Source organism: Scyliorhinus canicula, unplaced genomic scaffold (genome assembly GCF_902713615.1).
Source record: "Scyliorhinus canicula unplaced genomic scaffold, sScyCan1.1, whole genome shotgun sequence".
Lineage (NCBI taxonomy): Eukaryota > Metazoa > Chordata > Chondrichthyes > Carcharhiniformes > Scyliorhinidae > Scyliorhinus > Scyliorhinus canicula.
The window spans coordinates 102,804-125,327 of record NW_024055431.1 but is presented as its reverse complement, the minus strand read 5'-3'; the positions used below and the strand labels follow the sequence as shown (position 1 = coordinate 125,327).

General features: G+C 47.4%; 2 long non-coding RNA genes across 2 annotated transcripts; one reads left to right on the top strand and one right to left on the bottom strand.

Moving 5' to 3' along the window:
- Positions 1–422: 422 nt before the first annotated feature.
- On the bottom strand, positions 423–4,079 carry LOC119959388. The gene is made up of 3 exons (XR_005459187.1): positions 4,030–4,079; positions 2,748–2,831; positions 423–463 (listed from the first exon to the last, which is right to left on the bottom strand). It is a non-coding gene; the product is annotated as an uncharacterized LOC119959388 (long non-coding RNA).
- A 9,325-nt stretch (positions 4,080–13,404) lies between these two features.
- LOC119959391 lies at positions 13,405–19,132 on the top strand. Its single transcript, XR_005459189.1, has 3 exons — positions 13,405–13,476; positions 16,930–17,043; positions 19,075–19,132. It is a non-coding gene; the product is annotated as an uncharacterized LOC119959391 (long non-coding RNA).
- The last annotated feature ends 3,392 nt before the right edge of the window (positions 19,133–22,524 follow it).

The window sequence follows — 22,524 nt, the reverse complement described above, 5'->3', positions numbered from 1 at the left end:
GAGAATGTGCAAACTGCACATGGACAGTGACCCAGAGCCGGGATTGAACCTGCGACCTCGGCTCTGTGAGGCAGCAGTGTTACTCACTGCGCCACCGTGCTGACAGCTGACTCTGACATTTCTGTCTAATCTCGCTTTAAAATTTAACCCTGGAGAGTTCAGATATCATTCAGGTAAAGCTGTGCTATACTCCCTCCGAGGCCATTCTATCCATCCTCTGGTTTGTTGTCCAGAACTGAACACAGTTCTCCAGGTTTGGTCTAACCAGGGTTTGTGAATCTCGGGCTTTTCCAGTCACACTGAGACCTGAAATCTTCCCTCACAGACAGAACAGACAAACCTTTTACCTTCCACACCCAGATGCTGCTGATATTCAGGTTCTGATGAATCGAGTGACTCTGTCAGATCGCGATGTGAAGTTTGGTTTGCGTTTCCCGCCTGTTAAACCTCCACTTCCAGTATCCTGTAAATTTACAGAAACCTCACTGTCAGTTTAGGATAGAAATTCACAACATTCTCTCCTCGCCAACTTTGATTAAATGTATTCCTGGAGGTTTGATCACATGACCTGCCCCCATCCTCCAGCCATTAATTGGTCAACACATCCGTCCTTGTGACACACTGCCTTCCTCAGCCAATTGGGAAGCAAAAGGACTCATTACCTCACAGGACAGTGTTTGACGAGGGCAGCACGGTGGCACAGTGAGTTGCACTGCTGTCTCATGGTTCGATCCCGATCCCGGCCCCGGGTCACTGTTCGTGTGGAGTTTGCACATTCTCCCCGTGTTTGTGTGGGTTTCACCCCAACAACCCAAAGATGTGCTGGTTAGGTGGATTGGCCACGCTAAATTGTCCCTGAATTGGAAAAAATGAATTGGGCACTCTAAATTTATTTTTAAAAAGTACAGTGATTGACTGTCAGCCAAACAACCTTCATCCCATTTTCAATATTTTTATATCCGCTGAAGAGAAATGTTCAAAAATCTTTTTTACTGTCCTAATGATTTTCCAGTCACAAAAATATTTTTGACTGTCCCAATGATTTTCCAGACACCCAAGTATCAATCTCACCAAGGCAGAAGGTAAAATTTGAATTCATTGAAAGTTTACTGATGACCATGAAACCATTGTCGATTGTTGCAAAGACCCATCTGGTTCACTCCTGTCCTTCAGTGAAGGAAATCTTCTATCCTTACGTGGTCTGGCCTACATGTGACTCCAGATCTACAGTTAGCTGGTTGGCTCTTAAAATGCTCTCTGAGATGCACTCAGTTCAAGGGCAATTAGGGCTGGGCAGTGAATGCTGGCCCAGCCAGCGACACCCACATCCCGTGAATGAATAGAAAAGAAAATCTGCCATCCTTACCTGGTCTGGCCGACACGATTCCAAACCACAGCAATGTGGTTGACTCTTTAAATGCCCTCTGAGATGGCCGAGCAAGCAGCTCGGTTTAAGGGAAATTAGGGATGGACAATGAATGTTGGCCCAGCCAGTGACTCCCACAAATGATTAAAATAAAATCCTGGAGACTCCAGTCAGTCAATCCGGGAGAGTTAGCATCCGGTCCAGGCTCACAGTGCATAATAATAATCACGTATTGTCACAAGTAGGCTTCAATGAAGTTACTGTGAATAGCCCCTAGTCCCCACATTCCGGTGCCTGTTCGGGGAGGCTGGAACGGGAATTGAACCCGCACTGCTGGTCTTGTTCTGCATTACAAGCCAGCTGTCTTAGCCCACTGTGCTAAACCAGCCCCTTTCCTGCGGTGCATTGTCCTCTGTAAAGATGGCAGCCGGTAACCCGGGCCTGTCACCGGTCTCAGCTCTCACTCTATTCGGTGCTTATTAAGACGGGACTGTTAACATTTTCCTCGGGAGTTGAAGCCTCCACTGGGTATTTATAAAGCCTCCCGGCTCACTCCGCTGCTTCATATTGCTCCCCGGCCACCCACCGGCTCCAATCCTGAAAGTCGCTCGCTTGTTTCTTTCCCGCTCCTTGCACCGTCAGCAACAATCTGAACCGCGCATGCGCTGGTCACAGCCCGAACGGCGCATGCTCCAGTCACAGCCGGACTCTGCGCATCTGCGAGGAGCTCCTGTCATGTGGTTAGAGCACATTCTCAGCTACTACACATGTTGGGTAATAAACCCGCCATTGAAATGGATATTTTTGATTTAAATTTTGCTTTGCGAACTGATTACGATTAGTAACATTGGGCCAAGGTAACACCCACATCCCAAGAACAAATAAAGGAAAGTTGGCAGTTCGACAGGCAAATGCAATGTTCGCATTCATTTCAAGAGAGCTACAATACAAGGTGAATGGGGATCGAATAAGGAAGGTTTTGTCCTTGCTGAAGGCAGATGTTATCAGCTGGGAAGACTGGGCCGGGCCCTCGGCCCAGCAAACAAGCAGTCCAAAGGGCTTTGCTCCCACCTTCTTTCTGAAGTTGCCTCCTTGTTGTTGTCCTCCTCTCCTCTCTCCGTCCCTCTCTCCCCTCTCCTTCCTCCAGGCAGCTGAGCAGCAACCAGCACTGGAAACAGGCAGCAAACTGAGCAACAGCAGCAGAGCGAGAGCGAGAAAGAGAGCAGCAGCAACACCAGCAGCCACTCTTCACCACAGCAACATCCTCACAACACCAAAGTCTGCACTGGGAGTGCCAGCTTCGGACTGGCCATGCTAAATTGCCCCTTAATTGGAAACAAATAATTGGGGACTTGAAATTTATAATTAATAATAATAATACCTGTGTCACAATTTTGGTGTTTTCAAGTTTACAATCTCCTGATGCAACCTTTGGCTGGAAAGATATCAGAAACCTTGGAAGCAGCTGTAAAAGGAAATTACAATGGTCAGAAATGTTAGTCGAGGTTAGAAATTAAGACAAACATTGATCTTGGTTTGAGTTTGCTGGGTGTTAATCCTCCCCTTCTAACCCTCGGCAAAAGGGGTTTCCAAAATCCATCATTCTTCAAGTCCAGGATAGAAGTTCCAAACATTCTCTTCCCTTGTTGCCAGTCCCAGGATTATTTAATGCGGGTTATTCTTGCTTTGGAAGCAGTTCAGTGAAGTTTCACTAGTCTGATTCCTGGGATAGGAGAGTTTGTTTTATGGAGGAAGATATTGAGACTCTTTAGTCTGTACCCGCTGGAGTTTTTAAAAAAATGAGAGTTGATCTTATTGAAACATCTAAGATCCTGAGGGGTTTTGGTGAAAGAATATTTTTCCACATGGGGATTCCAGAACTAAGGGGGACAATTTAAAGATAAGAGTTCTCCAATTTGACACTGAGATAAGGAGAAATGTCTTCTTTCAGAGGGTCATCAGTCTGTGGATAAAAGCAAATTACTGTGGATGCTGGAATCTGGAACAAAAACAGAAAATACTGGACAATCTCAGCAGGTCTGACAGTATCTGTGGGGAGAAAAGGGAGCTAATGTTTTGAGTCTGGATGACTCTTTCAAAGCTGAGTTTGTGGAATTCCCTTTCCTTGAGAGTAATGGCGCTGGGTCACTGAATATGCGCAAAGCTGAGTTAGTCTTTTTTTATCGACTGGGGAGTCAAAAAAGGTTTCTGGGGGAAGGCAGGAAAATGTAATTAAGGGCCCATTTGGATCAGCCATGCCTTTATTGAATGGCAGAGTAGGGTCAATAGGCCGCATGGCCAGTCCCTGCTCCTACTAATTCTGATGTGATTATTCTTCTGTTCTTCGGATTGCCATACATGGCAGCAGCACCTTTCCCCTCTGGACTGGAGGGGCCTGTCAATCATCGACACAATGATTTTCTCTCCTGGTAACGGGAGCCTGAAGCATCGCCTCTGTTACGTCATCAAGATGGCTCCTCAGCCGCGCCGCTAAACAAAGATGGCGGCCGTGTATCTGGGCCTGATACCGGATAAAAGCTCCGCAGCTGCAAACGCGGGATTTGCAGGGTCTTATTCCGGCCTTGTGACCAGCAGGGGGTGTTTTTGAAGCCTTCGCTCCCTCCTGACTCCAGCTCCCGGCTCCATTCCTCCCTCCGCCTCACCGACTCTCACCGCCCCAAACAGCCGCTCCCGCACTCGCAGACCTCCGAGACTGCGCATGCTCCAGACACAGCCCAGCATTGCGTCTGCGCACTGGGCTCCTGTGGAATGAATAGGGCACATTCACAGCCGCATGGAATGGTGGGTAGTAGCCGCACCATTGAAACGGCAAACAGTAAATACAAAATAACTTGGTTACCAATTCATAAAAATAATCAAGCAAATTATTTTCAATGGGTATTCTGCTATTCTCTATTTCTCAAAATGATTCAATGCTGCTCTCCCGTGGAACAGTGCAGAATTTAAGGTGTTTTTTTCAGTGTTTTTCTCCAGTGATTTTTCCCCAATGGGTCCTTCCTCTCTCCTCCCGAGAAGACGCAAACTCATGCTGGGTTCAATCCCATAATCAGTCATTCCTCCACCTTCTTCCCTCTTGCTCGTGATAATGAATGTTCAGTGTTTTCTAGAATGATCCAGCACAGATGAAATTCACTCTGCACATCATGTCTGCACTAACTCAGGACAGGAGTTACCACTTTTCCTGGTTAAATTCCATATGCCACTGTTCTTCCCACATGACCAGCCCATCTGTATCAATCCGTAATTTAAGGCTTTTGTCCTCGCTAGTTACCACACCAACAATTTTCCATTTGCAAACTTATCTGCAAACTTGTCGATCATATCTTCACATAGTTCAAGTCCTCGATGGCTGAGGATGCACCAGGATCTCCATCAGCACCTGAACCTGTGTTTCTTTCCTGTGACATAATCGAGAGCTTTAATAACTCTAGAGAAACAATGCTGAGAAAGCTGATGTTCTGGTCAAGGCTAATAACTGGGTGCTGCCTTGTCTGTCTCTGAATTTACTCCACTCCTGTTCACTCCCCACTAATGTAATAAGCATTGACTGTAATGACTGGCAAGAGTTTGCTGCCAATCAGTCACTATCGTGACAACGTGTCCATCAAACTGCATCATTAGGATGGCATGGTAGTATAGTTGTTAGCACTGTTGCTTCACAGCGCCAGTTTTGATTCCCGCCTGGGTTACTGTCTGTGCAGAGTCTGCACATTCTCCCTGAAAGACTTGCTTGTTAGGTGAATTTCTCATTCTGAATTCACCCGAACAGGCGCCGGAGTGTGGCGACTAGGGGTTATTCACAGTAACTTCATTAGTGATAATGTAAGCCTACTTGTGACAGCAATAAAGATTATTATTATTATTACATTTGAATTCCAACGCCTCAATGAAGAGGCAGAGAGGGATCTCTGCCAAAGATCTGTGGGTCAAGAAACACCTTCTCAAATCGCAGAAAGACCACAAGAGAAACACATTACTCTTAGTAGATGTCATCGTCGAAATGAGGAACAGCTGAAAACCTAACAACAGAGGAGGAGCAGGTCATGAAGGTGTGACAGTCAATGGGACTTTCTGTGTTTGAGATGATCAGCTGGAATTCCATCCTTGCCGGGCACCTTTCTGCTTTCTCAGCAATCAATGGCCTTTCCCAGTTCAAGTGATGAGGGTTCCTTGTCCAACTCAACCATGACAGGAAGCTGCAGGAGAGTCAAAGAGAGACCGGGAGGTGTCCATCTCACAGGAGTACAGCTCACAGTCGTGTTCAACCCAGCGGGACATATTTACATCTGCGGGTGAGAACTTCATCATAATCCATAATCAGGGCGGCACGGTGGCGTAGTGGTTAGCACTGCTGTCTCACGGTGCCGTGGTCCCTGGTTCGATCCTGGCTCTGGGTCAATCTCCATGTGGAGTTTGCACATTCTCCCCGTGTTTGCATGGGTTTCGCTCCCACAACCCAAAAATGTGCAAGGTAGGTGGATTGGCTCTGCTAAATTGCCCTTAATTGGAAAAAATGAATTGGGTACTCTAAATTCAAAAACAATAATCCACAATCAAATGCATTTCAGATTCCTTGACGTAGGCTGCACCAGTATTTATTTGCACAGCATCTCCATCTTTTACAAAATGGTCTTGGCAATGTTCAAGTCCCAAGTGATGCACTGTTCTGGCTTTTGGGTTTATGTTGGGCCTCGGGTCGGCATTGCTTTTTGCTTCAACGACAGATGTCATCTCTGCTGAGTGGCTCTCAAACCAGTTTTTGTTGTGGGTTCCACCTTTACTAAATGTTACGGCTGCTGTGTCAGAAATGATTCAACTCAGCGACTTCCAAACTTCATCAATAATAATGTTGATTAAGTTTCTATTCATGAGGTGGTGAAATATTTTACGGTTTTATTTCATGTTGATAATTTAATTTCATAATGGTGGTGTCACAGTGAAAAATGTGTAAATCAGAAAGAATTGCCAGCAAGGATTAATCAGCATTTTCCAATCGGAGATCAGTAGAATGTTTCAGAAACTGAATTATAGATTTTGCACCAAAAACTATTTAGGATTAAAGTAAAAGTGTATCACACTATAGCAAGTGTGTTCCTGAGGAAATGAACAGAAAGGCATAATGGGTAGTAGGCCAAGTTAGGAGTAAAATTTTACTGCAGTAGAATAAGGAGTTAGGTTAGTGGACTTTTAAACATCAACTGGGATTCAAGGCAGGAAGAGGGGGATGGGCAGCCACTAGGACCATTTCTTTGTTGCCAGGGATACTGGGAAAGGGGGCCTCAGGCCATGTTAAGGAATGTGGGGAAAGCCTATGGGAGCTTTGCATTTGTACCGTTGCCTTATTTGGTTGTATGTATGTGAAACTTGATGCAACTTGAATGTATATGAAATGAGATGTTTTGTTCCCTCGGCTCTCTGGCTGTTGAAGAGGCAGGAGACTGGTGGTGTCCTGCTCTCCCAATAGAGTGAGTCACTCAGCCAACTGGTTAAAATAAACAATACCTGCAAATCCATCTCAAATTTTATTGAGCCCAGACTGGCAGCAAAAGAATCAGGATTGTTATTCCTGGGAGAGATCTTGAACATAGAACATAGATCAGTACAGCACAGAACAGGCCCTTCGGCCCTCGATGTTGTGCCGAGCAATGATCACCCTACTCAAACCCACGTATCCACCCTATACCCGCAACCCAACAACTCCCCCCCTTAACCTTACTATTAGGACACTACAGGCAATTTAGCATGGCTAATCCACCTAACCCGCACATCTTTGGACTGTGGGAGGAAACCGGAGCACCCGGAGGAAACCCACGCACACACGGGGAGGACGTGCAGACTCCGCACAGACAGTGGCCCAGCCAGGAATCGAACCTGGGACCCTGGAGCTGTGAAGCATTTATGCTAACCACCATGCTACCGTGCTGCCCCTAATAAAGAGGAAAGATGGTTTTAAAAAGAGACACTGCAGCCCCCAAAATCAGTGACAAATCCAGAATATTAAACTGCAGCCAGTTATAGGGGTTGTTGACATCAGCAAAAATAAACATATATTGTAAGACTATCGATCTTGTATGTGATTAACAGCAGCAATAACAGCAGAATCCAGTCTCTTCAGTCACTCATGTAGCTGTTGATGTGTCAAGAGGTTAAATGACTGAGTGAATCCCTTCCACACACAGAGCAGATGAACGGCTTCTCCTCTGTGTGCGTACGTGTGTGCAACAAACAGCAGGCTGCTGGACTGAGAATATCTCTTCCCAGAGACAGAGGAGATGAACAGTCTTTCCCCTCTGTAAGTGCAAGTGTGTAATAAACAGTAGGCTGCCGGACTGAGAGTATCTCTTCCCAGATACAGAGGGGATGAACGGTCTTTCCCCAGTGTGAATATGTTTGTGTGCAATCAGAGTGGATGACTGCCTGAAATTCTTCCCCACTGAGTACAAGTCAGTGGATTCTCCTCGGTGTGTATTTGCTTGTGCATCAGAAAGCTGGTTGAATGAATGAATCCCTTCCAACACACAGAGCAAGTGAATAGTCTTTCCCCAGTCTGAACATGCTGGTACACATTGAGGTTAGATAACCGCCCAAACCTCTTTTCACAGTGAGTGCAGCTGAATGGCCTCTCCTCAGTGTGAATTTGCTGGTGTGACATGAGGCTGGCTGACATACTGAATCCCTTCCCCCACACAGAACAGATGATTGGCTTCTCCCCAGTGTGATTGCATCGATGATTTTCCAGCTGTGATGAACATTTGAACCGTTTCGCACAGTCCTCACATTTCCACACTTTCTCCATGGTGCCAGTGTCCTTGTGTCTCTCCAGGTTGGATGATCAGTTGAAGCCTCGTCCACACAGAACACATGCACGGTGTCTCCCTGCTGTGAATGGTGTGATGTTTTTTCCAAGCTGTGTAACTGGTTAAAGTTATTTCCACAGTCTGTTCACTGGATCAGACAGATGGGTGACCACTAGAATGGGCAGGCAGGCAATGCAGGAATCTCCTATGGCTGTCCCCCTCTCTAACATGTATACCATTTTGGATACTGTTGGGGGGGGGGGGGGAGGGGGGGGGGGTAGCCCAGTGGTGAAAACAACAACAGCCTGAACAGTGGCACCACAACTGGCTCTGTTGTTCAGCAGGGGAGGGCAAACTGCGGGAGAGTGATAGTTATAGGGGCCTCTATATGAAGGAGTCCAGATAGGCGCTTCTGTGGACGGGAAAGAGACTCCAGAATGGTATGTTGCCTCTCTGATGCCAGGATCCAGTCTGTCTCTGAACGAACACGGGACATCCTGAAGGGGGAGGGTGAACAACCACTGGGATCTCTTCCGGGGCAGGTGTGACCTGTACAAGAAGGACATGTTGCATCTAAACTGGAGGGGCACCAATATCCTGGCTGAGAGGTTTGATGTAGTCACTCGGGAGGATTTAAACAAGTATGGCAGGAGGGTGGGAGCCAGAAGGTGTAATAACTGAAGGTGAATTGGAGAACAAAAATAAGAGAATCACATCACCCTGTCTGCTCAAACACAGTGGTTTGAAGAGTATTTGTTTCAACTCCAGAAGTATACCGGGGAGGCAGATGAACTTAGAGCACTTATTAGTACTTGGAATTACAATGTTGTGGCTATCACAGAAACATGTTTAAAGGAAGGGCAGGATTGGCAGCTGAATGTTGGAGGATAGAGATGCTTCAGGAGAGATAGAGAGGGATGTAAAAGGGGTGAGTGAGTAGCATTACTGGTTAAGGAGAATATTATTATATTATGAGGGGAAATATACCGTTAATGGCAAAACTCCCAGGAATATAGAAAGTCAGAGAGATCTGTGTGTGCATGTGCACAAATCTTTCAAGTTGGCATCACAAATGAACAAGATAGTCAAGAAAGCAGATGGAATGCTTCCCTTCATTGGACGGGGCATCAAGTATAAAAACTGCCAAGTCAGGCAATAGTTGTGTAGAACCTTGTTAAGGCCACACTTGGAATATTAAGCACAATTCTGGTCGCCACAGTACCAGAAGGATGTGGAGGATTTGGAGAGGGTGCAGAGGAGGTTTACCAGGATGTTGCCTAGTCTGGATTGTGTTAGGTATGTAGAGAGGCTGAATAGACTCGGATTGTTTTCATGAGAAAGACAGAGGTTGAGGGATGACCTGATAGAGGTCGACAAGATTATGAGGGGCATGGATAGAGTGGGGGTGGGGTCAGTCACCCGGGGGCATAGATTTAAGGTCCCTGGGGTAAAGTTTAGAGGAGATGTGCGAGGCAGGTTTTTTTTATGCAGAGGGTGGTGAGTGCCTGGAATGCATTGCCAGGGGAGGTTATGGAAGCAGATACGTTAACGGCGTTCAAAAGGCATCTTGACAAACACATGGATAGGATGGGTATAGAGGGATACGGCACAAGGAAGTGCTGAGGGTTTTGGCAAATGTTGGTATCATGACCGGTACAGGTTTGGAGGGCCGAATGGCCTGTTCCTGTGCTGTATTGTTCGTTGTTCAAAGACCCTGTTCAGTGTGGGAGAAACAGCTCCCATGTTCGGAATGTGGATGACGTTTTAGCCGATGGTCTGACCTTTCGAACGATATGTAGTCACGCAGGAAGAAACCTTGGAAATCTGGGGACTGTGGAATAGATTTAATCAGACCTGGAGATTCATCGACCTGTTCACACTGAGGAGCGACCATTAATGTTCTCCGTGTATGGGAAGGGACTCACTCAGTTCATCAGCCTCACTTCATCATGGTCAATCTGTACTGGACCGTTACCGAGTGCAATGTATCTTTCCTGAGGTTTGGTGGCCAGTACGGAACACAGTTCATGCAGCAAGTGAGGAAAAGACAGCAGGAATTTATCTAATCTGTGATTTACAAGGGCACATTCTTGGTTCCCAGCAGTTAAGTTTCTGCAGTAATTTCCTCATTTTCCCTGAACTACCCTGCCTGTTAATTCTATTATTTCTGATAATTCCACTACTGTAGCGAAAATATCACAGGTTAGAATTTAATCTGTTCTATTATTCACTCTGGTTTAAGTTTATGTTGAGGTTAATAACAGACAAACTCTGTCCTCTCCCCGATCCAATAAAAGTTTCCAATGAGTCGATTCTGTGGAATGGAATGTCTTATCAGCGTTTCCACGGTGACCTGTCTGCAGTGAAGCTCCTGCTTGAGTTTCTAACTCAGACTAAACTTCTCTCCCCATAACACACATAGAACATAGAACAGTACAGCACAGAACAGGCCCTTCGGCCCTCGATGTTGTGCCGAGCAATGATCACCCTACTTAAACCCACGTAACCCGTATCCCAACAATCCCCCAATTAACCTTACACGACGGGCAATTTAGCATGGCCAATCCACCTAACCCGCACATCTTTGGACTGTGGGAGGAAACCGGAGCACCCGGAGGAAACCCACGCACACACGGGGAGGACGTGCAGACTCCACACAGACAGTGACCCAGCCGGGAATCGAACCTGGGACCCTGGAGCTGTGAAGCATTGATGCTAACCACCATGCTACCGTGAGGCCCCCATTATACCTTATACACATTATATCAGACATTGGATGTCAATGAATTTCAGCCATGTTATGTTAATATCTCCCAAACCCAAAAAGTAGTTCAGATACACAAATATTTAAACGTGGGAGGACAAGTTGATAAAGTGTTTCAAAAACACATGGGATCCAAGGTTTTATAATTCTAAGTGTGGAGTACAAAATGACAGATGTCATGTAAACCTGGACAAATCATTGATTAGGCTGCAGTTGGAATATTAGATCAGGTTTTGAGGATCTTACACCAGGAAGGATGTCAAGGTCATGGAGAGGGTGTGGAAGAGATTCACTGAGATGATCCCGGGGAAGAGAGGCTTTAGTTACATGGAGGGATGAGAGAAACTGGGGCTCTTTTCATTCAAACAGGGCTAACTGGAGATCAGAGGGAGGGGTTTTGATTCCGGCCTTGGGTGACTGTGTAGAGTTTGCACTTCCTCCCCGTGTCTGCGTGGGTTCCTTCCGGGTGCCCCGGTTTCCTCCCACAGTCCAAAGACTGTGGTTAGCGCAGGTGAGGTGGATTGGCCATTTAAAAAGATTTCCTCTGAGTGTCCAAAGGTTAGGTGGGCCTCAGGGTATAGGGTTGAGGAGTGGGGTGCCGTATTGGAGAGTTGATGCAGCATTGATGGGCCAAATGGCCTCGTTCTGCACTGAAGGGATTCTATGGGACAGAAAAAGACTCATATGAAATATCAATCAGACTGTACAACAATGTTTTGGACTCTCACTGTCCCTCTGGGCCTGCGGGGTATTTGTGTGTATGTGTGGTGGTGGTGGTGGTGGTGGTGGTGGTGGGGGGGGGGGGGGGGGGCAGGGGGGGGCGGCAGTGGGGGAACCAGTGATGGTTTCTCTTATGTCTGAATGAAATGTAATTTTTAAAGTGAAGGGTGTCTGTACTGGGGAATCTGAGTACCAACTGCCAGCTTGAACCATTCCCGGCAGAAAGGCCTTTCCCCAGTGTGAATCCACTGGTGTCTCAGCAGGTTGCCTGAGTGAATGAATCCCTTTCCACACTGGGAGCAGGTGAATGGCCTCTCCCCAGTGTGAATCCGCTGGTGTAGAGTGAGTGGAGACGATCGTCTGAACCCAGTCCCACAGTCGGAGCAGCTGAATGGTTTCTCGTCAGTGTGAACTCTTTGATGGGACACCTGATCCCGAGAACTTTTAAAGCACTTCCCGCATTTAAAAGGTCGCTCATCATTGTGAATCTGCTGATGTGTCAGCAGTTGGGATGAATGAGTGTATCCCTTCCCACCATCGGGGCAGGTGAAAGGCCTTTCCCCAGTGTGAACTCGCAGGTGCAGAAAGGGAGAGAGAACGGAGTGAGGGTAACAGGAAGCAATGAACCAACAACTGAATCACAATTTGACAGAATCTCCAAAACACTTAACCTCCACCACCTGGATGGAGCAGGACAGCAGATGTATGTGAACATCACCACCTGCAAGTTCCTTTCCAAGCCACACACAGTCTGATCTTGTCCGACATCCAGTGCTGGATGAGCAGAACTTTCCTCCATTTAAATATTGAGAAGACTGAACCCATTCCCTTTCATCCCCTCTACAAACTCCACTCCCTTGTTACCAATTCCATTCCTGTCAAATGTTTCACCCCTAGATGAGCTCTTAACCACATATCCACATCATCACCAAGATTGCCGATTTCCACCTCAGGAAGATAGCTCTTCTGCACCTTAGTCTCTGTTCATCTGCTGCAGAAACCATCATCCATTCTTCTGTTACGTCTCAACCAAATTATTCCAATGCACTCGCAGCCGGACTCCAACATTAAACAACCCCCTCCATCCCATCCCAAACTCTGCTACCCATGTGCTTACTCACACCAGCCCCTGTCCCACTGATCTGCAAATGCTTCCTTTTAAAAGGCACAAAAAAGTTTTAATTTCTCATTCTTCTTTTCCTCCATGGTAGTGATCATCCAGATCTCTGTAATCTCTTCCACACACACCCCTTTGAGATCTCTGCACTCATTTAATTCCAGCCACTTGAGAATTCCTGATTTTAATCTCTTCACCGTTACTGAGTTGCCAAGGCCTCAATTTCTGGAATTTCCTCCTTAAAACTCTCCCACTCTCTGACTCAATTTCCTCCATTAAGATTCTCCTTAAAAACTAATATCTCCTCATGTGGCTCAGTGTCAATTGTTATTTTGTGACGTTTCTCTGAAAGTCTTAAAAGTTGTATTCTGCTCAAGTCATAATATAAATTCGAATTATGGTCACTGCCCTCGACATATATTCTGCCCCATAAATAAGAATTTGTAACTCAGCGTGAAACAGTCTGCCAGGAAGACACATTTAAAAAATATTGCCCCCAACAATGATGGCGACTGAGCCTGCGCTCTGCTATTCGTGCCCCAATAAAGATGGTGGGTGCGCGTGCGCACTGCCGCGAGTGAGCCAAATAATGATGCCGAGGGCGCATGCGTAGCGTTGCGAGCACCAAATAAAGATGGCGGCCGCATAGTCTCTTCTCGAACAAAGCTACAACCTCCGCTCAGATCCCCAGGTACCGGTGGTTTATTTTGTCAGATGTTCGGTTTATATAACATGTTTACGAAGCGTCCCTAATAAACTGCATGATCCAGCTCTCCCTCCGACCCGCCATTCCCACCTTCACTGATTATGGTTCCGAGAAAGAACCTTTTCCGCGTCGCCATTAATCACACTGCGCATGCTTCACTCGGCCCAGTCCCGCCCCTGTTTCACTCCGATTGGTTGGAGGACCAGTCATTCCCGCCATGTTCGACCGAACCCGCCTACTCCACTATTGGTCGCGCGATGCCGTCAATCATTGCTCGGGCATTGTGAGGCGTCAGGTGAGAGGTCCGTGCTGGGGGGCGGGGTTTACAAATCCCCAGTGCGGCCCCAGAGCCGAACAATGAATATTCTCCACTATCACTGTCCGAAGTGACTTCCGGCTTCTCGCCACAAACAACCTCATAGAGACCAGGAAGGAGACACTGACCCAGTGACAATGTCACTGCATTAATTACCCAGAGAGACAGGAAAATGTTCTGGGGACATCGGCTCCAATCCATTCAATTAATAAAATCTGGAATTTAAAGTTAATCTCAATGATGGTGACTGAGGGTCACTGAGAAAATCTCCAATGTCACTGGATTAGGTCAAAAAGGCAGAAAGTAGGAAACTAGTTAGTTTAAAGTCTGTTGTGGGAAACTGTTGGAATCCATTATTGAGGAAGCAGTATCTGGACATTTGGAAAGTCAAACTGCAATCCATCAGAGTCTGCGTGGTTTTGTGAAGGGTACATTGTGTTTGATTCATTTCTTGCAGTTCTTGGAAGATGTAACAAACCAAGTGGATAATGGGGTCCTGTAGATGTATTTGGACTCCCAGAATATGTTTGATAAGGTGTCACACAAAAGGTAATAATCAACGTAAAATCCCACGGGGTTGAGAGATAATAAATTAACTTGGATAGAGGATTGGCTAACCAGCAGAGAGTGGGGATTAGATTTATTGACACAGGTACTGAGGAAAAATATTTCTATCCAGAGGGTGGTGACGGTCTGGAATGAACTGCCTTTGGAGGGTGACAGAGACGGGTTGCCTCACATCCTCTAAAAAAGTACCTGGATGAAGACTGGCACGTCATAACATCGAAGGCTATGAGCCAAGTGCTGGCAAATGGGATTAGGTAGGTGGGTCAGGTTTATCATGTGTCGGTGCAAATTTGATGGACCGAAGGGCCTCTTCTGCACTGTGAATGAAATGAAAATCGCTTATTGTCACAAGGAGGCTTCAAATGAAGTTACTGTGAAAAGCCCCACATTCGGGGAGGCTGGTATGGGAATTGAACCGTGCTGTTGGCCTGCCTTGGTCTGCTTTAAAAGCCAGCGATTTAGCCCAGTGTGCTAAACCAGCCCCTCTGAGTTGCTGATGGTACAAAGTTTGGTGGCATCATAGACAGCATAGATGATTGCATTAAATTGCAAGAAGAAATTGACAGACGAGGTGAATGGGCAAGATTGTGGCATTATAAACAGGTGTGAGGTTATCTGTTTAGAACCGAAAAAGGATCGAACTGAGCACTTTCTGAATGGAAAGAGGTTCAGTACAGTGGGTGTCCAAAGAGACTTGGGGTTCATAGAATCTATGGTATGGAGACGGGCCCTTCGGCCCAAACTGGTCCATGCCAACCAAAAAGCTCATCTAAGCCAATCCCATTGGCCAGTATTTGGCCCCTATCCCTCTGAACCTTTTCTATTCATGTATCTGTCCAAATGCCTTTTCAGTGTTGGCAATGTCCCTGCCTCAACTCCTTCCTCCGCCAGCTCATTCCGTACTATCCTCTGTGTAAAACCATTGCTCCTCAGATTCCCATTAATTCTTTTCCGTCTTACCTTTAGTTCTCGATTCCCCAACCCTGAGAAAAAGACTGAGTGCATTCACCCTGTCCATACCTCCCATGATCTTATACACCTATATAAGATCACCCCTCAGTCCCCTACGCTCCAAAGATAAAGGTCCTGGTCTGTCGAATCTCTCCCTTTCACTCAGTCCTGGCAACATCCTTGTAAATCTCTTCTGCGCTCTCTCCAGTTTAATAACATGTTTCCTATAGCAACGCAGCCAAAACTGAACACCATACTCCAGGTGCGACCTCACCAACATTCTGTACAACTGCAACATAACGTCCCAACTTGTATACTCAATGCCCTGACTGATGAAGGCCAGCACGCCAAAAGCCTTCTTCAGAGAATTTGCAGTGCAGATGGAGGCTATTCAGCCCATCGAGTCTTCCAGAGCTGGATAGCCCTTAGAAAGAGCATCCTACGCAAGCCCACTTATCTACCCTATCCCTGTAACCCAGTAAACCCCACTTAACCTTTTTTTTGGACACTAAGGGCAATTTAGCATGGCCAGTCCACCTATCCCGCACATCTTTAGACTGTGGGAGGAAACCAGAGAACACATGCAGACACGGGGAGAACGTGCAGACTCCGCACAGACAGTGACCCAGCTGGGAATCGAACCTGGGACCCTGAAGCTGTGAAGCAACTGTGCTAACCACTATGCTACCGTGCTGCCCTATCTACCTGTGACTCCACCTTTAAAGAACCGTGCACATGAACTCCAAGATCCCTCTGTTCCATGATACACTCTAAGGCCCTACCATTCACTGTGAAAGTCGGACCTTGATTTGACTTTCTGAAATGCAACACCTCACACTGATCTGTATTGAACACCATTTGCCATTTCTCGGCCCACTTCCCCAGCTGATCAAGATCCTGCTGCAATTTTTGATAACCTTCCTCACTGTCTACAATATCACCTATTTTAGTGTTATCTGCAAACTTACTGATGAAGGACAGAGGACTTACTGATCAAGGACATCGAGGGCCGAAGGGCCTGTACTGCGCTGTAATGTTCTATGCCTTGTACATTCTCATCCAAATCGTTGATTATAGATACTAACAGCAATTTCCTGGTTACTGATCTCCGAGTTACTCCCTACTTAGTTAATTACTCCAGTTTCTCAAATTTAGAACAGATTCCCAACCAGCCAATCAGCTTTACTCTGAGGTAAGTTATTTATATTTACTGTTCCGAAGCTCCTTCTCCCTGGATTTGCGCCAGCTCCTCTCCCTGCTGCCTAGGCCCTGAATTCCCGAGGTACATTATTTATATTTACCGTTCCGAAGCTCCTCCTGCCCGAGTTCACACCAACTCCGCTCCCTGTGTTGGTGACATTCATACCTGGGTGTCTGGAAAATCATCAGGACAGTAACTGTCCTGTAAGGTAATGAGTCCTTTTCCCAATTGGCCGAGGAAGGCAGCGTGTCACAAGGATGGATGTGTTGACCGATTAATGGCTTGAGGATGGGGGCAGGTTATGTGATCAAACCTCCAGGAATACATTTAATCAAAGTTGGCGAGGAGAGAATGTTGTGAATTTCTATCCTAAACTGACAGTGAGGTTTCTGTAAATTTACAGGATACTGGAAGAGGAGGTTTAGCAGACGGGAAACTCAAACCAAACGTCACATCGCAATCTGACAGAGTCTCGATTAGTCAGAATCTGAATTTCAGCAGCATCTGGGTGTGGAAGGTAAAAGGTTTGTCTGTTCTGTCTGTGAGGGAAGATTTCAGGTCTCAGTGTGACTGGAAAAGCCCCGAGATTCACAAACCCTGGTTATACCAAACCTGGAGAACTGTGTTCAGTTCTGGGCAACAAACCTGAGGAAGGATAGAATGGCCTCGGAGGGAATGTAGCACAGATTATCCTGAGTGATATCTGAACCCCCCCGGGGTTAAATTACAAAAATAGATTACACAAACGAGTCAGAGACATGATGGCACAGAGAAGGGCATTCGGTCCATTGAATCCATGCTAGCTCTCTGGAGCAATCCAGTCAGTGCCATTCTCCTGCTCCCTGTATCCTCGCAGGTTTATTTCCCTCAGATGTCTATCCAATTTCCTTTTGAAATCAAATGATTCATTGTGTCAATTTTCAAACTCCCTCCTCGGCAGCAAGTTTCAGGTCATTGCCGCTCGCTGTGTAAAAACATATAACTCATATCACCTCATATCTCCTGTACCTTTTACATACAAACTAGGAGCAGGCCACTCGGCCCCTCGAGCCTGCTCAGCATTCAGTTGGATTGTGGCTGATCGCATTCCAACTTCAATGCCACATTCCTGCCTACCCCTGATAACCTTTCACCCCCTTGCTCATCAAGAATCTATCCAGCTCTGCGTTAAAAATATTCAAGGACTCTGCTTCCGCTGCCTTTTAAGGACGTGAGTTCCAAAGTCTTACAACCCTCAAGAGAATAAAAAATCCTCATCTCCATCTGAAATGGGTGACTCTTTATTTTCCAACAGTGATGCCCTTGTTGTAGATTCTCCCACAAGAGGAAGCATCCTCTCCACATCCACCCTGTCAAATCCCCTCAGGATCGTGTATCGTTCAATCCAGGCTTTACCCAAAACTTTAAATCTGTGTCCCGACTGCTTGTACGATCAGTGAATGGAAACAGAGTTTCTTTGTCCACCCCAATGGAAATCTGGCATAATCTTGTGTCCCTGAATCAAATCTCCCCTCAACCTCCTTTGCTGGAATCATTCTGGTAAATCTCCTCTGCATCTTCTCCAAGAACCTTCACATTCTTCCTGAAGAGTGGTGACCAGAGCTTTATAAAGATTCATAGAATAGAATTAGAACCATAGAATTCCTACAGTGCAGAAGGAGGCCATTCAGCCCATCGAGTCTGCACTGATTCTCTGAAAGGGCACCCTGCCTCGGCCCACACCCCTACCCTGTTCCTGCCACCCCATAGCCCCACCTAACCTGCACATCCCTGGACACTAAGGGGCAATTTATCAAGGTCAATCCACCTAACTTTCCCTTCTTTGGGCTGTTGGAGGAAACCTGAGCACCGGGTGGAAACCCACGCAGACACGGGGAGAAAGTGCAAACTCCACACAGTCACCAAGGCCTGTGAATCATAGAATTTACAGTGCAGAAGGAAGCCATTCAGCCCATCGAGTCTGCACCAGCTCTTGGAAAGAGCACCCTACCCAGGGTCAACAACTCCACCCTATCCCCATAACCCAGTAACCCCACCCAACACTTAGGGCAATTTAAAACAGTAAGGGCAATTTATCATGGCCAATCCACCTAACCTACACATCTTTGGACTGTGGGAGGAAACCGGAGCACCCGGAGGAAACCCACGCACACATGGGGAGGATGTGCAGACTCCACACAGACAGTGACCCAAGCCGGAATTGAACCCAGGTCCCTGGCGCTGTGAGGTAGCAGTGCTAATCATTGCCGCCAGAAGCATAGTTTTGGTATCAATATTACTGTTTATGAAGCTCAAGGTAGAATTTGCTTTGCCATCCATTCTCATTACTGTGACTTGTAGATATACAAAATCCCTCTTCGCCTCTTTCTCTCTCCTCCCAAAGAGGCCAGTTGGGTTTTTTTGACAATCCAGCAGTTTTCATGGTCACTTTTTCCCAGTGCCGGCCCCACAAATGACCAGATTCATTCCGCTCAATTTCACAACCTGCCTTTGTGTTTTTGTGGGTTCTCTCTCACTCCCTATTTTCTGTTTTGAATCCATTTCACAGGGTGTTCGAAGGGGAGGATTCAAAGTCCGGAAACTCAAACCGAGCATCACATCAGGATCTGACAGAGCCCTCAATTTATCATATCCTGAATATCATTGTACTTTGAACATGGAAGGAAAAAGCATTGTTCACAGTGGGGAGAAACCGTACACGTGTTGTGCGTGTGGACAAGGATTCAGTCAATCATCAGGCCTCACAAGCCACAAATGCAGTCACACGGAGGGGAAACCGTGGAAATGTGCGGACTGTGGGAAAGGATTCACTTCCCCATCCCAGCTGGAAACTCATCGACGCAGTCACACTGGGGAGAGACCATTCACCTGCTCCAAGTGTGGGAAGGGATTTACTCAGTCATCCACTCTGTCCATACACAAGCGAGTTCACACTGGGGAGAGGCCATTCACCTGCTCCAAGTGTGGGAAGGGATTCATTAAGTCATCCGCCCTGCTTAGTCACCAGCGAGTTCACACTGGGGAGAGACCATTCACCTGCCCCAAGTGTGGGAAGGGATTCACTGAGTCATCCGCTGTGTCCAGACACCAGCGTGTTCACACTGGGGAGAGACCATTCACCTGCTCAGAGTGTGAGAAAGGATTCAGTGATTCATCGGCCCTACGGAATCACCAGCGAATTCACACTGGGGAAAGGCCATTCACCTGCTCAGAGTGTGGGAAGGGATTTACTATTTCAGCCCACCTGCTGAGTCACCAGCGAGTTCACACTGATGAGAGACCGTTTCAATGTCCAGACTGTGGGAAGCGCTATAAAAGTTCTGGGAATCTGATGAACCATCAGGGTGCTCACACCGACGAGAGACCGTTTAGGTGCTCTTACTGCGGGACTGGATTCAGACGATCATGTGACCTCACTGTACATCAGCGAATTCACACTGAGGAGAGGCCATTCACCTGTGCCGAGTGTGGGAAGGGATTCACTCAGTCATCCAATCTGTCCACACACCAGAGAATTCACACTGGGGAGACGCCATTCACCTGTGCCGAGTGTGGGAAGGGATTCACTCAATCATCCGCCCTGTCCACACACCAGCGAGTTCACACTGGGGAGAGACCTTTCACCTGCTCCAAGTGTGGGAAGGGATTCACGCAGTCATTCGCTCTGTTCACACACCAGCGAGTTCACACTGGGGAGAGGCCATTCACCTGCTCACAGTGTGGGAAGCGATTCACCACTTCACCCAACCTGCTGAGACACCAACGAGGCCACAAGTAATCACCGTGATTGGATTTTGCTGTTCCTCACATTCGGGACTGAACCATGTTCATTTGGGTCTCTTTCTGCTGATAACAATTCCAGCCCATTTACAGAGGCTAACATTCTGGCTAAAAGTCAAATAAATTGTCTTCCGGTGGTGTTCGTGAGCGGAGCGGCTGCGTTGAGGAGAAGCTCCTGCCGGTCCACGATATCGCGGTCTTTTTCGGGGGGCTTCCCGCTGTTTAAAAAAAAGTTAAAATTCTCCAGGGCGGCCCTGCCTCCCTCGCCCAAGCGTCAAAGCTCCGTTTGACGAAGCCGGAGGGTTGGAAGGGTGAGGGGGGAAGAGACTGGTCCTGGTGGGTTCGGCGGAGCAGCTGCACGTGGAGGAGGAATGGGACAACCTGAAAACCAGACCTGTAAATTTGAAAGGAGCAGCGGGGCGGAGCCAAAGGGGGGCCGAGGCAGCAGGCCCGAAGCCAGGGTGTGATGTAGGTGAGATTTCCCACATCGGATCGCTCCCCGCCTCGAATATGGAAACAAGACTGAAGCCCGGTCCCAGGGAAATTCTGGAGGAAAACAAAAAAGAAGAGAAAAAAGTTTTAAAGAAATGTGGTTAAAGTTTTTTTCCCCCTGTTTTTTTTGAAAGAAGAAAAATTTCATGTTTTTTTCTATTTAAAAAAGAAAAGAGGATTGAAGAAGGAAAGAAGGGTGGAAAAAAAAAAGGAAAAATAATAATCTGTTAAAGGATGCGAAAAGCAGCGTTGAGGAAGGGTGGCTCACCGTTGAATGTGAAGACGAGCAAAAGTGCTGACAAGATGGCGGAGGCCGGACCACATGGTGGGGCCGCACTACTTATGGTGGGGCCGCACTACTTATGGTGGGGCCGCACTACTTATGGTGGAGAAGATGACCGAGGTGATGGCGGTGGAGCTGGAAAAGCTGTTTGTGAGGCATATGGAGGCTTTGAGGAAGGACATGGCGTTGAAGTCATTGGTGGAGGAGGCAATCGCCCCGGTGAGGGTGGCTGTGGCAAAGACATTGGCCGAGGTGAGAGAGCAGGGCAAGAAGATGAAGGAAGTGGAGGAGGCTCTGTCGCAGCACAGCGACCAGGTCACCTCGATGGGGGACGAGCTGCGGAGGGTGGTGGAGGTCAACAGAGGACTCCAAGCAAAGCTCGAGGACTTGGAGAACCGCTCGAAACGGCACAGACTGAGAATTGTGGGCTTGCCCGAAGGGACAGAGGGCCCAAGGCCAACAGAGTACTTCGCTAAGAGGTTGGCGGAGTTGATGAGGGAGGGTGAGAACCCCTCCCGGTACGAGCTGGACCAAGCTCATCGGTCATTAAGGCTGAAGCCCAAAGGGAATGAGCCGCCAAGAGCAGTAATTATCTGCTTCCATAAGTACTGCATGAAGGCGAAGCAGAAGCGCGAGGTGCAGTGGGATTGTACTGCGGTTCGGATCTACCAGGACTTGACAGTGGAGTTGGCAAAAAGACGAGCGGCGTTCAGGCGAGTGAAGGCAGCGCTGTACAAGGGGCTGCGATTTGGTATGGTGTACCCGGCGAAGCTGAGGGTGACGTATGATGCCAAAGACTTTTATTTTGAGACAGCGGAGGCGGCTGAGGCGTTCGTGAGGGTAGAAGGCTTGGGACAGATGTGAGGAGGGGAGCTGAAAGAGAGACTGGACTGTGATTGGGGAGCTGGAAAATGTATAAATGCTATAACTTTCATTTCACTGAAGTGTATTGTAATTTACTTCTCTTCACATTGTTGCAGAGTTCAAGTTATTGGTTGAGTTGTTTGGCATTCTGTGTTGCGACGGTTAGATCTTATTTTAGTGAATTGTATGGGTTGGCTCGTTGGTTTTGTTTTTTCTTGCTCTGGGACTGGGTGGGAGGGGACGATATATCCCCGCGCTAGCTAACGAAAGTCGGCTGGTGAACGGAGGTGAGAGGAGGGCTGCGGACATTGGAGCCTGGTTGGCAGGTTTCGATGGGCCTACGAGGCGAGCAGGGGAGGGATTGATGCTGGGAGATGTTTTTTTGAGAGGAAATGTTGGGGGGGTTTGGGACGGGGGGAAGGCATTCGATGTTAATAATGGATAGAGCGGGTCATGCTCATGGGGCAGGGCCCGGTGGTATGGTGATGGTGGTTAAGAAGTGGGGGGGGGCGTTGAGAGACCCCCAGTAAGGATAGACACGTGGAACATGAGGGGATTAGGAGATCCGGTCAAGAGGTT